The following is a 13,295-nucleotide window of genomic DNA, read 5'->3' as shown; positions in this document are numbered from 1 at the left end:
AACAAGGAACTGCTTCTGATTTGCTGAGGAGGAAAATTGCCAAGAGAGCAGTAGGATCTCTGTTATCCTTTTTGTAAACTTTAGTGGAAAAATTGCATGTCCCCTAAGGTATTTTTGTAACATGGAAATAACTTGAACTTCAGCTGCCTAGCAGGGCTGAGCCTGCATTGTGCTGTATTTCCCTCCTCGCTGTCATGCTACCTAAAAGCCACACACTTTTCTGAGGCCTGGAATTGAGGTGGTGTGGCTTTTCCTCCTGGCACCAAATTGTCTTTCCATCACAGTATAGCTTAAAACGTTATTTTTCTGCATCAGAGCCCAGCAGCAAGTGTTGAACTCCCTGACAAGCCCCTAGGGCTCTCTCCTATATGCCTTGTCCCCCGAGACTTCAGTCTGCCAGATGTGCTGGTCTGCAAGACCAAGAGAAATGAGCAAGTGAAAAAAAGACTTCTGTGCTTATTCAGGATTTTATTATCTTGCCAATTTTGGGAATGATTGGAGTGAGTGTTTTTTGGTTTTTTTTATTTTCTCTCTTTTTGTTTTTCTCGTGGATGCTCTGGCATGCATCCCTACTGGCACAGGATGCTTACTCAGAAAATCTTTGGTTTTGTGCTGGTCTGATTTATTTTCTATATGTGATGATTTTTCCTGGAGCAGCTTCTGAGCAGTGCTGAGGGTGCCTGGCAGATGGTCCTTCACGATTGCATTGTTCTGCCATACTCTAGTGCTGCTGATGCACCAAGACATGTGCTATTGGGTGAATTAACAACTAAAATTTCCAGAGGAGAAACTCCCATGGCATGTTTCTGTTTTGACTGACATGCTGTTTCCAAACTTATGTAAACTCTGCAAATGATGGTTTGAGTCACTCTTCTTCACATGCCTTCGTTTCAGAAGAGGCTCTTGTGCACTTCTGGAACATCACTGCTGTTAAAAAACCGAAATATTTCTATACCACAGGCTACAGAAAAATCAGCAGTTTCAATAATCCAAGCTAAAAAAAAGGGAGAAAATCAGTATGTAGGGGGGAATCAATGGAGATATCAAGGTAAAAGGCAGGTGGTAAGGAAGTCCCCTCTGTTGTGCTCCTAAAATCAGGGCCTGGACTCCAGTGGACACAGTAAGGCTCAGGAAAAGTGATCACAAACATTCAAAAAAGCCACACTCTTACCATTATCATCAAACGGGGCAAAAAGCAGAGGACTACCACAGTGAATTTTCATGAGTCTTGACCTTTTTTCAAGCCTGAATAAATAGAAACAAGATTTTTTTTTTTCACAGAAAAATGGAAAAAAATAAACCCAACCAAAAAAATATACATCATCAGACCAAGGGTCCAGCTGAGTCAATATCTTGTCTCCAAGACTGACCAGCAATAAGTAACCACGAAGAGAAGCAAAAAAGGTACCAATACTTTCCTTCTCTGCTCTCAATGAATTTCTGGTGATTCTATGCCAGAAATGGTATTTAATAAGATTTCACAGACCTCTTTGCTTCCACGGATTTATGAAATCCCTCCTGGGACTCATGTGAAAGACTAACTATGAAAACATCCCACAGGCTCTGCAGTTTAATTGTGATTTACACAAAACAGAGCCTCTCTTTGCTTGCAATTAAATTCAGTGCCCTCCAGTTCTTGTGGGGTGGGGGAGAATGGATGATCATTGCTTCGTGGGCACCTTCCTTGGAGCCCCCCTGAGTCTGCACCATCTCCACTCATCATCCTCTCTTACAGGAGAGTGTCCCACTCTGTCTACCTGAATCCAGGAGCTCCATCCCCTTGGCACAGAAACTCAGGGAAACCCCTGAATACCTCGGGTGAACTGCAAAGCTGCTCTGGCTGCTCATCCCACGAGGACATCCTGTGTCATTTGCCCTTGCCCCAGACACCCTGCTCTGCACCCTTGCCTCCTCTTCCACCCCAGAGCATCCCTGCTCTTAGGACAGCATTCCTTTGAAGCTGTGCAAAAGTCTGAAAGACTTGGAGTAGAAATGTGATGTGTTTACAGTTACAGAATATTTACAAAACATTTACAGACTATATTTAAGCAGTTGGCAAGCACTGTGGGGAATAACTTATCAACAGGCTATCTCCCAGATCTTCTGAGAGGCAACAAAATGCTAATTATCCTCATTTAACACAGGGAGAGGCTGGGATGAAGTGTGAGCAGACAGCAGCAGTGTTGTGGTAATCTCCTCCTCTCTCCAGCCCAAACCCAGACACTTTCACATTCCCTGAATGCAGGATATGGTCAAAATCATTGAAATATCTGGGTTTCAACTGTATGTATTACATCAGAAATACAAAACAATCCCCTAGATCCAAGTAATGCAAAAACTGAAATTTTGGATCCCAACTAGGATCCAAATTTTGCCACTTAATATTTCTGTCTATATAATATGGTGAATTTCAATGACAGATCCAAATGTACAGCTATAATTGTCACCAAAACATTTGCCTGGGACCTTCTCCAGAAATCATGAATAAATAGCAGACACTGAGTTAATATTATCCTCACACCTTAATCTGGCATGCCTTATGGAAGTAACCAGAAATTAATATAACATTTTATTTCTAAGGGCAGGGTTTCCAAGCCGTCTATCTCAAAGAATATAACTTTTTAAATAAGTAATTTGGAGGAAGTGTTGCCCATGTTTCTATTCCAGCCTACAGGAAGTTTCCTTTTATGTTTAGTAACTGAAACTTTTCGTCTCAGTATTATCAAACACTGGCAATGACAGTGAAAGTCCCAGCATCTAGTGAGTGTGCCACATGCAAAAAAATACCTCTATTATAAAAACACTCTTAGAAAATCAATATTATTCTTATATTACCTTTGAAGGGAAAGCCCACGAGGGCTCAGAGGGCTCTCCCAAACACAAGTGAGTGAGTCAGGTCTTTCCTCACACAGGCTGGAAGGAGAGAAAGGCAGGGGGAAGCTGCTCTATTTTTAGCTGAGATATGCAGACCTCATGGTGATGGGGAGCTGATAATTACATAAGAAGTCATACCAAGCATTGCTATTTAGGTCTATCTGGCCTCTTCCTTATCTCAAGTACCGTACTAGCAGTTCCTGCTCCGAGTATCTGTAATCAAAGTATAACGCGATTTCCTGGAATCCATGACATGAAGTAATGGTTTATTTTACAGAGTCCCTTTTCCATAGACTGTCCTTTGTGGCTAATGATTACAGCTAGGCGCTGCTGCCATGGCTATATTGGTATCACAGCATCTGCAATAGCCCCACCAGAAAACTGGTGACCTGAGTAAAAGAGGGTCATTTACCTTTACTGGGGAGAAGGACTTGTGTTTGAACAGACTTTCAAACATTGTGGTTATTCTCTCCACCCTTCTGCTGCCACCCCTATGGAGGAAAAGTGTTTTACACAGAAAATGCACCTAAAAAAACCTTCCTGTCACTAACTTCAGCTCCTGTAGCTGGATGCATCCTGGGTGCATTCACACTGTTATGGCCCAAAATGCACACACCTATGTGTCAGGCAGCTGTCTGCAAAGACAGGCAGGGAGGGCCTTGAGTTTAGTCAAAGGTCTTTCAGGTATTTCTTCAATTCCTCGTAATTAATTTAGGGCTTTATGTGTCACACCTGAATACCTATGTCCCACTGAGCCCCTCTCTATGTAGTGCTCATCAGAGGTGTCTCCACGCCTGCTTCATGGGTGTTTTTGCCAGTAAAAGCAGTTTTCTCCAGTTCCTCTAGCAGCCAAAGAGGGAGGCAGTGGAAGCAGGGAGGCTGGTTTATAGGTAATGGGCAAGGGAAGCTGTAAAGTCCTTTGGTGGCAGTGTATTGGGAAAAGCCACATATGTTACTGCAATTTGAAGCAGTGACATTTTTTACAAATATAGCCTTTTATTCCCCTGCTGCTCCAAAGCACTGAGAGGAAACAAGCCCATTAAAAAGGAGGCCGTGGCCTGCAGCTCCCAGAATGTCCTGTGCCACATGTCACAGGGGTGTTCTTGGATTGCAGGTGTGCAGAGGCTATATCCCGGGCACCAGGGTGAATGGAAACACTTCTCCTCACGTTAATAACACAGGGCTACATTCCAGCTGTCTAAATGCAACCAATTGGCTGAGAATTTGGGGAGAAACCAGAAGTGCTGGCAGCAAAGGTTTCTGTAGTATTACACATGAACAGTGCTAGAATAAAAAAAACCAACAACCCAAAAGTGGATGAAAGGTCTCTCTATTTTTATATAGCGGAGTGAAAGTATTGGGTATCTCTGGCAATATTTAGTCCGAAGGAAAGTGTAATTGAATCCAAGTGACATAATGAGAAACTGTCTGGAAAAGCCTGGTCCCAGGGAAAAGTAGCAGGGATCGTTGCCTTCTAAAATTTAATTTTCAAGATGAATACGCAATGGAACTGAAAGCTATGGTATAGCTAAAAGCTATTGTATAGTAGAAGCACGCTGCTATGTGAGCAAAGACAGAGGTGTTGGCATTTTAAAGCAGGAAATGTATGGACCAAGAAGTGAGAGAGAACATTTTAGTGTTGTGGCTGAAAGTTAGATTTGCCCAGAGCAGAGCAGCAATCAGGAACACAGTGGGGAAGAAACAAGTGGAGATTGACTGGAGGCAGGATGAAAACTGCCTAAAGATTGCACAGCAGGGTAACTTGGAAAGTAATACACAGTTTCTTTCAGTCTTTCAGACACTCTTCTGCTCAGCTTTGTTACCATGGCAGGTGTCTCAAGTTAACATCAGGCAACATCTGAGTGCTTTTGCTTCCCCTTATAAAAGGTGCGAGGGGACTCCTGCAAAGACAGAGCTCTAAGTCTGGCAATGCTTTTCCCCCCCTCTAAGATCCTAAAAGAAATAAGCAATGGAATGTTTCCGTGTGAACAAAATAAGATTAGTCAAGCAAGAAATCCTTCAAATACACTGGAAAGAAGAATTCAAAAGAACAGGTGAATTTGATGGATTGCAGCCATCATCTCTGCAGCAGTCTAAGGATGTGTCTGCTAATGTGGCCTTTAAATGCTGCTCATTTATATCTGTATGCTCAATGGATGCAATGAGGAAGAATCTGTTGGAGGGACTGATTTCTCCCTGGTGCTCTGTCTGGCTGAGCATCTTGTTGTAGGTCATTTTACTGTGAGCTGGTGGTTGTTACAGCCCTACTGCCCTGGCAGCCCAGGCAGAAAATGTAACTATTAATAATAGTTACTCATTTTTCCACTAATTGCTTTCAGTGTCTTTTGTGGGAGGGAATGCAACTCGCAATTGGTTGTGTTCAGAGGTATGTGGGAGTTTATTAAGAGAAGAGCTATGTGCTAATTGAAGAGCAATTTGGCTCTTAAACCAGGCATTTTTGAAGTGGTGCTTGTTTCTCTATTCCTAGTTTCACATGCTCTGACCTGCAGGAGAAATGCAAAGTGACCACAAGCAAGGAAAAGGGAAAATCAAATTCTTCGTTTGCACTGGCATTAAAAAACAACAACAAAACAAAAACAAAATAAAAAAACCCCAAAAAACAAAACAATAAAAACCCCAAAAAACAAAACAAAAAACCCCCGAAACATTTATATGTGAAAGCATATTGCCCAAAAAGAAACAATGCCTCCTTGGGGATTTCCAGAACCCCTTTATTTTCCATTTTAAACTGGTAAACATTACTCCAAGACCCACGCCCCTCCCCCCAATCCCATCTGTTACCTAAAGCTGAGAGATGGAGGAACTGGAGGTCAAAGTTTGAGTTCAGCTTCCTGTGAGAAAGCAGGGCTGAGATTCCTTAAACATGTTAAAGCTTTGCTTTAAATGGATTGCCTGTCTCCCAGTTGTCATGAAATACTTCTAAAGGAAATATTTACATCTTTAAATGCATTCTTTCTTGTTTTCCATGCTTCCTCACTGAAGGTAACAGTTAGCTGCATCTATGTCTTGGCAGTTCTTTTCTCATTTTTCCTTTTGCTGTTTTTCAATGTTTTCCTAAACATAGCTACATTAAGCTGCAGCATAATAAAGCAAACTGATGGAAAAGGATCTCTGGATGTAGCAGAGTGAAGGGGGTGAGCAGAAGGAAAGAGTACAACAGGAAATCCAGGCTTTTCTAATTTGGTGGGGAAAAAACCCCAAAGTTGAAAAATCTGTTCAGAACAGTTTTCTGCATTTAGGTGTTTTGTGAAAAAATTGAGTAAAAAAAAAAAAAAAAAAAAAAAAGTTGTGGCACATCTGTGTCCAGCTCTGGTCCTGGTCCATAAAATCTTAGCCCCCCTCAGAGTTTGAGAGACAGTCTTAAAAAGCCAATAGCCTTGCATTATTTGAGCAGCTGAACTGAGCGTATGGTTAGATTTTTGCAATATTTTATATACAGCATTGAATACTCAATGGCTATTTGCCTAATGGAAAAGAAAATGGAGAACACATGGACCAGATTAATAGGGAAAAAATTGGATTTTTCCTTATTTTTCTACTGGCTTTTTTTCACCTACTTTGATGGAATTATTAATGATTTATGTTGCCATGCACTATATATAGCTAGTAGAATGATGCCTTAAGTAGGGCTAAAGTCAAAGAACAATGGGCATTTCAAGTGTACAGCAGCTTTGGGCAGGGAGGGAAGCTAAAGAAAAACAGCAGAGGGAAATAGTCACTAAAATTGTGCCTCAAGTTTACTTTTCTCTACAATAAGCAAAAAATAAGCAGTATAGTATCCCCTTCTCCTTCCTCTGCTATCTGGGAGGGGAGACCCTGGAGGCTCTCCTTTTAGGAGAAAGGCTTCAGAGCACCTAGCTGCCAAAGGGGAGCTGTACATTGTAGGGAAGGGAGCTCGGGAGGGAGGCATTTCTTCATTTAAGTGGCAAAAGTAGAAAAGCTACACTGAACCTTTCAGCTTTTGTTTGCTCAGCCATGGAAAGACAGAGCCTGACTCGTGTGTTAATTGCCATTGACAGATAAACCAGAAAGAACCCAGCCTAGCTGACTTATTTGTATTCTTTTTTCCAAATCAGTTGAACTGGAAATGAGTGAGATGCAATAAATAGAAAGCCATGAGGTTATCATTCACAGAGCCACTTTTCCTAGTAGAACTGTGCTTTAAATCAGTAGGACTGTCAACCCTCTGACACGGCCAGGCTGTAAATACTCAGTCATCGCTTCATTTGGGGTGCAGGGGAGTGGTGAGAAAGGAATGACCAAAAGCCTTCCCAGAAATATGCTGCCCTGAGGATTCATTTGTTGAATAGAGGCTGTGCCAATGCATTACTCTGCCAGCCTTGTACTTCTATTGAAATGTCTCTGCTGATTTATGCTCAGTATCTGCATTCCCATGTGTGAATTCTGTACCTTTCTCCATTTGGCTTCAAGATCTTTAGACTGAGGCTGAATTTTAGACTGAGGATTCTGTGTGCAACAGGGTATGGCAAATACAACTTTGCCCTCTTCCCTTTTCAGTTAGTCTCAGTGTTTAGTGCTCTTCTCTTATGCTTTAAAACCATGTTTTGGGTTTTTTTGTTGTTTCGGGTTTTTTTGCTTAAAGAAAATAATAAGAAGGTTTTAAAACTTTATCCACTGTCTGTAACTCTGCAGGAATTAGTCTGGATACTGGCCTTTTGCAATACATGTGACTGGTCCTGATTGTTTGGGTTGGTATCTGAGGATTAAGAGATTTGGGAAAACTCATTCACTCTTTCATTCTTTCATGATCCTCTCAGATGCTTTGGCTGATTTTCTGCCTGCCCAAAATGGGAAAGTGGAAACAAAGATGTGTGACTCTTTACACCATGCTCCTCACAGCCAGGAAAACCTTCCACTTGTCACTTGGTAGGAAACAGCAGGATTCCCGTATGATGGACTTGCTCCCAATCCACATTTTTCCTAGCTGTGATTTTGAACTTCATATTGCGTACATTGATGTTTAGTCCTTTATATCAGAAGAAAAGTCTGACACCAATTTTTTCTCCCACTGTGCCATTGCACAGATGCTAAGTAGGAATAGCTGTGTCAGGAAACACAGTTGTATATCTGCTCCTAAAAGCAGTCACTGTTAAACTCATTAGAGCTGCTTTTTCAAAGCAGTTGGCAAAAAGAGAAGCTCGTCTCTGGTAAAAAGAGAAGTTTCTGTTCTTAGGATCATTATACAACCACAGCCAGAAGCCTATTTATTCTACTGAAGATCAGTGTAAACCATGTCTTGCACCTCCCGTGGTTTTTATTAGCAGGGCCAGTGGGAGGAGAGGCTCCCTGGGTATCCCTCAGAGGAGCCTTCTCTCCTGGGATATGGGAAAACACTAGGTGTCATCAGTGAGGTTTCCTTTCCCGACAGTAGCACGGGCATTGAGAACCTACAGCCAACGCTGTCGATAGACTGGCTTCCTAGGATCTGTCTTCCCAGGATCCTGATGCATTTTTATAGGAAAGCCAGGAAGACTCTCTGAAATCCCAGTCTCAGACAAGTCTAGGCAAGGCTTCAGGTTATCCAGTAAAAATCATGTCAGGATTAGGCTTGATTTTTAAGGCTATTTTTAAAAGCCGACTTTTATGAAGAATGAAAACATTATTAAAATACCAAATGAAAGATAATTTTTCTTTTATTTGTCTTTTAGTTGAGTTAGATCTTACTGAGGTTTTTTTCTCTTCACTGTTGCTTCTTCTCTTCCTCTTTGCACAAATCTCTCCCCATAGCATGTGCAAAATAAAATGGGAATCACTTTCTTGTTCAGAGACGTTGTTTTCTCCTGTTGAGATGTGAACAGCAGTGTACCAGGTGCAGAGGGTCCAAGATAAAATTTCTCCAAAGAGGGCAGGGAAGTCAATAAAGAAATTATTTTAAAATTAAACAAAAAAGTCTCCCTAATATAAAAATTACAAGGAGAACAGAAAAAAAAAGCAAGAGGCTAAAGCTGCTCCAACAACCTTCAAAGAGGTTAAAACTCCTCAGGCAGGAAAAAAATCTGGTTTTGCCTCTGCTATGACTTCACTGTCCTCTACTGAGTCCTCCAAGTGTTGGAGAATAAAAGGGTCTTGTTTTGACCAAAAAGGAGATAGAATGATTGTCCAGAATAAAAAAAAAGTAGCTATCTCCTTTTCTTTCCCTCCTGGTCATTTTCAGTGCCAAGGTTACAAGGATGGAGGTGGCAGCCAGAAAAAGGCAAACATTTTTTCTCTTTTCCCCTTCTTTTCCTAGACATTTACGAATTATTAATACTAAAGAGAAGAGTTCTTTCTAATACATTTTAGGTAGCTAGAATTTTTGTATTTTTTTTGATATCTACTCCTGGAGCTGCTAGGAATGACGGAGTTTCATCTGTTTGTGTTTAGGGAATAAACTTGCCACAGATGCTCCAAATCTTCCATTCAGTTCTTGCAGGTGACAGCTGTAATGGCACTAGAGACTTGCAAATCCTGGCACCCACACAGTCTAGCCATAATTTCGGCTCATAAACCTCTATAACATCACATTTCACAAACGAGTGTGCATTCTGGGCTAAAAGAAAATCCTTTGCCAGTTTTGGCAATACCTCAGACCCCTGCTATAAGAGAAGTGTGTCTCAAGTGGTAGCAGCTATAAAACTAAGATCTATATTTAAGATAAAATCGAATTTAGCGTCCATGAAATTAAAGCAGGTTCTCTTCACAAAGTCTAAAAAGCAGATGTATGGCCAGATCCAGATCCCCTTTGCTGACTGGTGCGAATCCTGGATTAGACTGCAATAATACAATTATCCTTTGGGGAAAAAAAAAAAAAAACCAAACTGAAGAAGCCATTCAGGAAATTGTGGTGCTTAAGGAATTAGCTGTAAGCAGAGAAGATGGCAGCATCTGTGGGAGAGAATGCTGCCATAAATAGCAAAATATGGCTTAAAGAGTTGGAAATTGCGAAATAGCTTTCTATTACCGTTAAGTGGAGAAACAGTTTTTGAGTCAGCCCCAGCAGGAAAAGAACTGTCACATAAAAAAGCTCTAGATGACATGATCCTCTGTCATGCTCTGCAGTTAGCATCCAGTTTCTCTGGCTACTTCTTAACTAAAATGATTTCTAAACAGCAGTTTTTCATTAAATCATAGAATCCTCAAGGCTAGAAGAGACCTTTAGATCACCAAGCCCAACTATCCACCCAGCACTGCCACTGTAACCCCATAACCAGAAAACCATCAGCCACATCCAGATGCCGCTCAAACACCTCCAGGGACGGTGACTCCACCACCTCCTTGGGCAAGGCAGCCTATTCCAATGCCTGACCACCTAACAGTGAGAGAGTTTTTTCTAGTTCTTCCCAATCTGAGGAAGAAAGACTTTTCTCCAGAGTCTGCTTCAGCTTCCCAGCTGGAATGGCTGTAGGTGGTAACGCTCAGCCACACACACTACTGAGCTCTGGCGGTGCCTCACAAAGCCAGAGGGAAGGTGGGCAATGTGGTCCTCAAAATGATTGCAAACAAACACTGAGTAAACCGAGGAAGAAGATCAGAGCTTCTGGAGGAGGCATTGGAAAAAACATCACATGTCACTCTTCATGTTTGGTCCTCTGTCAGAGTGGGTCATTTTTTGAGTTCTTTGTCTATATCTCTGTCTCTGATCCAGGTCCCAAAATAGTCCTTAGGTAGCAATGGCTCTTGCACATCTCTCTTAAACCAAGAGATGCACAAAAACTATTGTGGACCTATAGGATGCATTAGCTCAGCCTTTTCACAGCTGAATTTTTCTCCTTTAAATTCAGTTGAAACAGTACTTATTTTTAACTTATTTATGTCCATTGTTCTGATCTCTCTATGTACAGGGAGAACAGGGCTGTCTCACCTAGCTGCCTCAGCTGGAGAACAACAGATAGTGGAGTGAATCCAGCAAATTCACCTACAAACCCCATGATGTCTTCTCCACACCCACATCTGGCACACAAGTAGAAAACTTCATTTCTCTGATCCTCATCTGCTTCCCCATCTTTAGTCTGTTTCCCTTTCCCTCCATACACTGTTTCCATCCTTGTGAAACTGCTTTAGCATCTAAAAACAGGAGAAAAAAGCCCAAAAGCCCTATGGCAGTGTCCTTTTTTCTTATCATTTTTTCTAGTAAGCAATCCCTGCTTTTAAATTGGAAAGTCTTTGTTTTCAGCCCTTTGCCATTGTTCCTCTGCTCCTGCTGAGATATTCTGGACTTGTTCCTTTTGGAGTGCCTTCACTCATCTGCAGAGTAAAGAAAGTGGTTAGCTCCATTTAAAGGTGCTCGAGATCCATTTTTGAGGAACAGTTATGGGAAAAGGGAGGATTTTTTTCAATCCTTTTATCACCAGATGAGCTTTTTTCCACCTCTCTGGCTGGTGGTGAGAGCTTGGGAAGAGAACATTCTTCTCTGGAGGAGGGTTCATAACTTCATGTCAGCAGAACAATTCCACCCTGACCCTTTTACATCTTACAGAGAATAGCTTTCCTTGCTTTCACTCTAAGCCTTGGGGAATTTGTGGATGCACATGTACATGGCCAAAACATAGCTTTGAGTGGAAGTGAAAGACAAGGACAAACAAATAAATAGACACTCAGAGACTGTGAGGTGTTTTTTAAAGCACCAAGGGTCTACAGCTATCTTTCCATTAAATTCCCTTTGTCACTGGGGGGGGGCTATTATTAGAACAAGAGTACACAAAGTTTTCTGTGTCCATTACGTAAAGGCTGTGAGTAAACCATGTTCAGTTCCTTGCTGGCCTGTGCCATTTCTCAGGAGAGCAGTGTGATTATTGCCATGATGGTTGTTCACTGGGTCTCTGACAGTAGACAGCGGGAGTAAAATGCCACCCTTCTGATGTGGGATCTTTTGGCACTTGCTATGGAGTTCTGTCCAAATGAATGTGCAGGCAGCAAATGGAGACTCTCACCCCCTGCCTACGTGGGAGCTTAGATCAAGGAGCAGAACTCCCCCTGGTTTGTATATAAATAGAATTGTATATAAAATCCCAACACCATTAGCTTACACAAATTGTGTATGCCAATCATTCTAAAAATTCTTTCCAAGCAAGCAAATCCTCTATAAATCTAAGAGATAATCAAATACATGTCTTGCAGTCACTTTACACCTTTGGTGACCTCATCAAAACATGCCAGTGCTCTGCCAAAATCCATGACTCTGTCTGTAAATTTTAGCTGTTCCAGGAAGTTTGTACACCTGATGCAATGTTACTTTTATTAAACCTCCTTCTTGTTTTAGTTCTTTCTTTTAATTTAGCTAGGGTCAAGAGAGGTGTGTAGCCATTGGAATTAAGCTGAATGCGAAGAATGATACATCCAGTATCTTGTCCTTTCCAAAAATGTTTTCCAAAGACATGGGGAAGAGCAAATGGTCATAAACTAGTAATTGATTCCTGATATTTCAAATGTTTCAAGGATTAAAATATTATGTTCACTATAACACATTTTTAAGAAAAAGTGATAATATGAAATTATTCATACACTTCCTTTATATTTGATTTCTTCTACAGCAAGGCAACTTGTGTTGCACAGCTTTGTTTACTACTTTCCTATTCTGCTCATATCACTCAGTCCTTTGTAAAAAAAGACTAAACACCATCCAGAAGCACCAGTGAGGTTGCCTTGTCCCAGCTGCTCTCGAGTTTGCTCCAAGATTTCAGTCTTGCAAGGCTGCCAACACCCACCCTTAATTTATTCCACCCTCTCTCTGGAATAGGAAAACCCCCCTAAGGTTATTTATCGTAAAAAAAAAAAAAAAAAAAAAAGGAAAACAGATTTTTGGCATTAGCACAGCAATGAGACATCTAATACTTTCTGTTTCAAAATTTACTCTGAGTAACTCTGCAAGAAGCCCTCCAACAATCCCATACATACCTTAACACTTTTACAGATGTGCATTTCTTTGAAATTCCTAGCTTTTTGGAGGATTTTACCAACTTTTTCAAGGGAGATAAAATCTACTTCATTTCCGCAGTCTAGCAAATGGTCTCTTGTACCCAGGAGAGCTGTGGAATGAGTCTGATAGAAACCTTTTTTTTTTTTTTTTTGCCAATATGCTTCATTTTTTCCTGGTTTTCATTCACATCTGTATCCACCTCCATCATATGAAAAGCTTATTTACAGTCCTGTATATTTCAGGGCTTGAAAGAACTACATATGACTGTTGAGCTCACCATTTCCCCCAGACATCTGCTCTTAAGTCAGACCTTACTAACAGGATCTCAGGCGACTGACTACAATCCCTGGCTGCTAGAGTTTTCCCCAGTTTTGGCAGTCACAGTTTGGTGTGCCCACCTTGCTTCAGCCCCGCTAGCTGCCACTTGTGATGAGAGCTGTCCCTGGCAACCCAGGGACCTGCCCCAGCCCCTGGATCCCTTGTG

The sequence above is a fragment of the Sturnus vulgaris genome, chromosome 4 (genome assembly GCF_052056855.1).
Source record: "Sturnus vulgaris isolate bStuVul1 chromosome 4, bStuVul1.hap1, whole genome shotgun sequence".
In the NCBI taxonomy this organism is placed as follows: Eukaryota; Metazoa; Chordata; class Aves; order Passeriformes; family Sturnidae; genus Sturnus; species Sturnus vulgaris.
The sequence above is the reverse complement of the archived record's forward strand: the minus strand, read 5'-3'. Positions refer to the sequence as shown.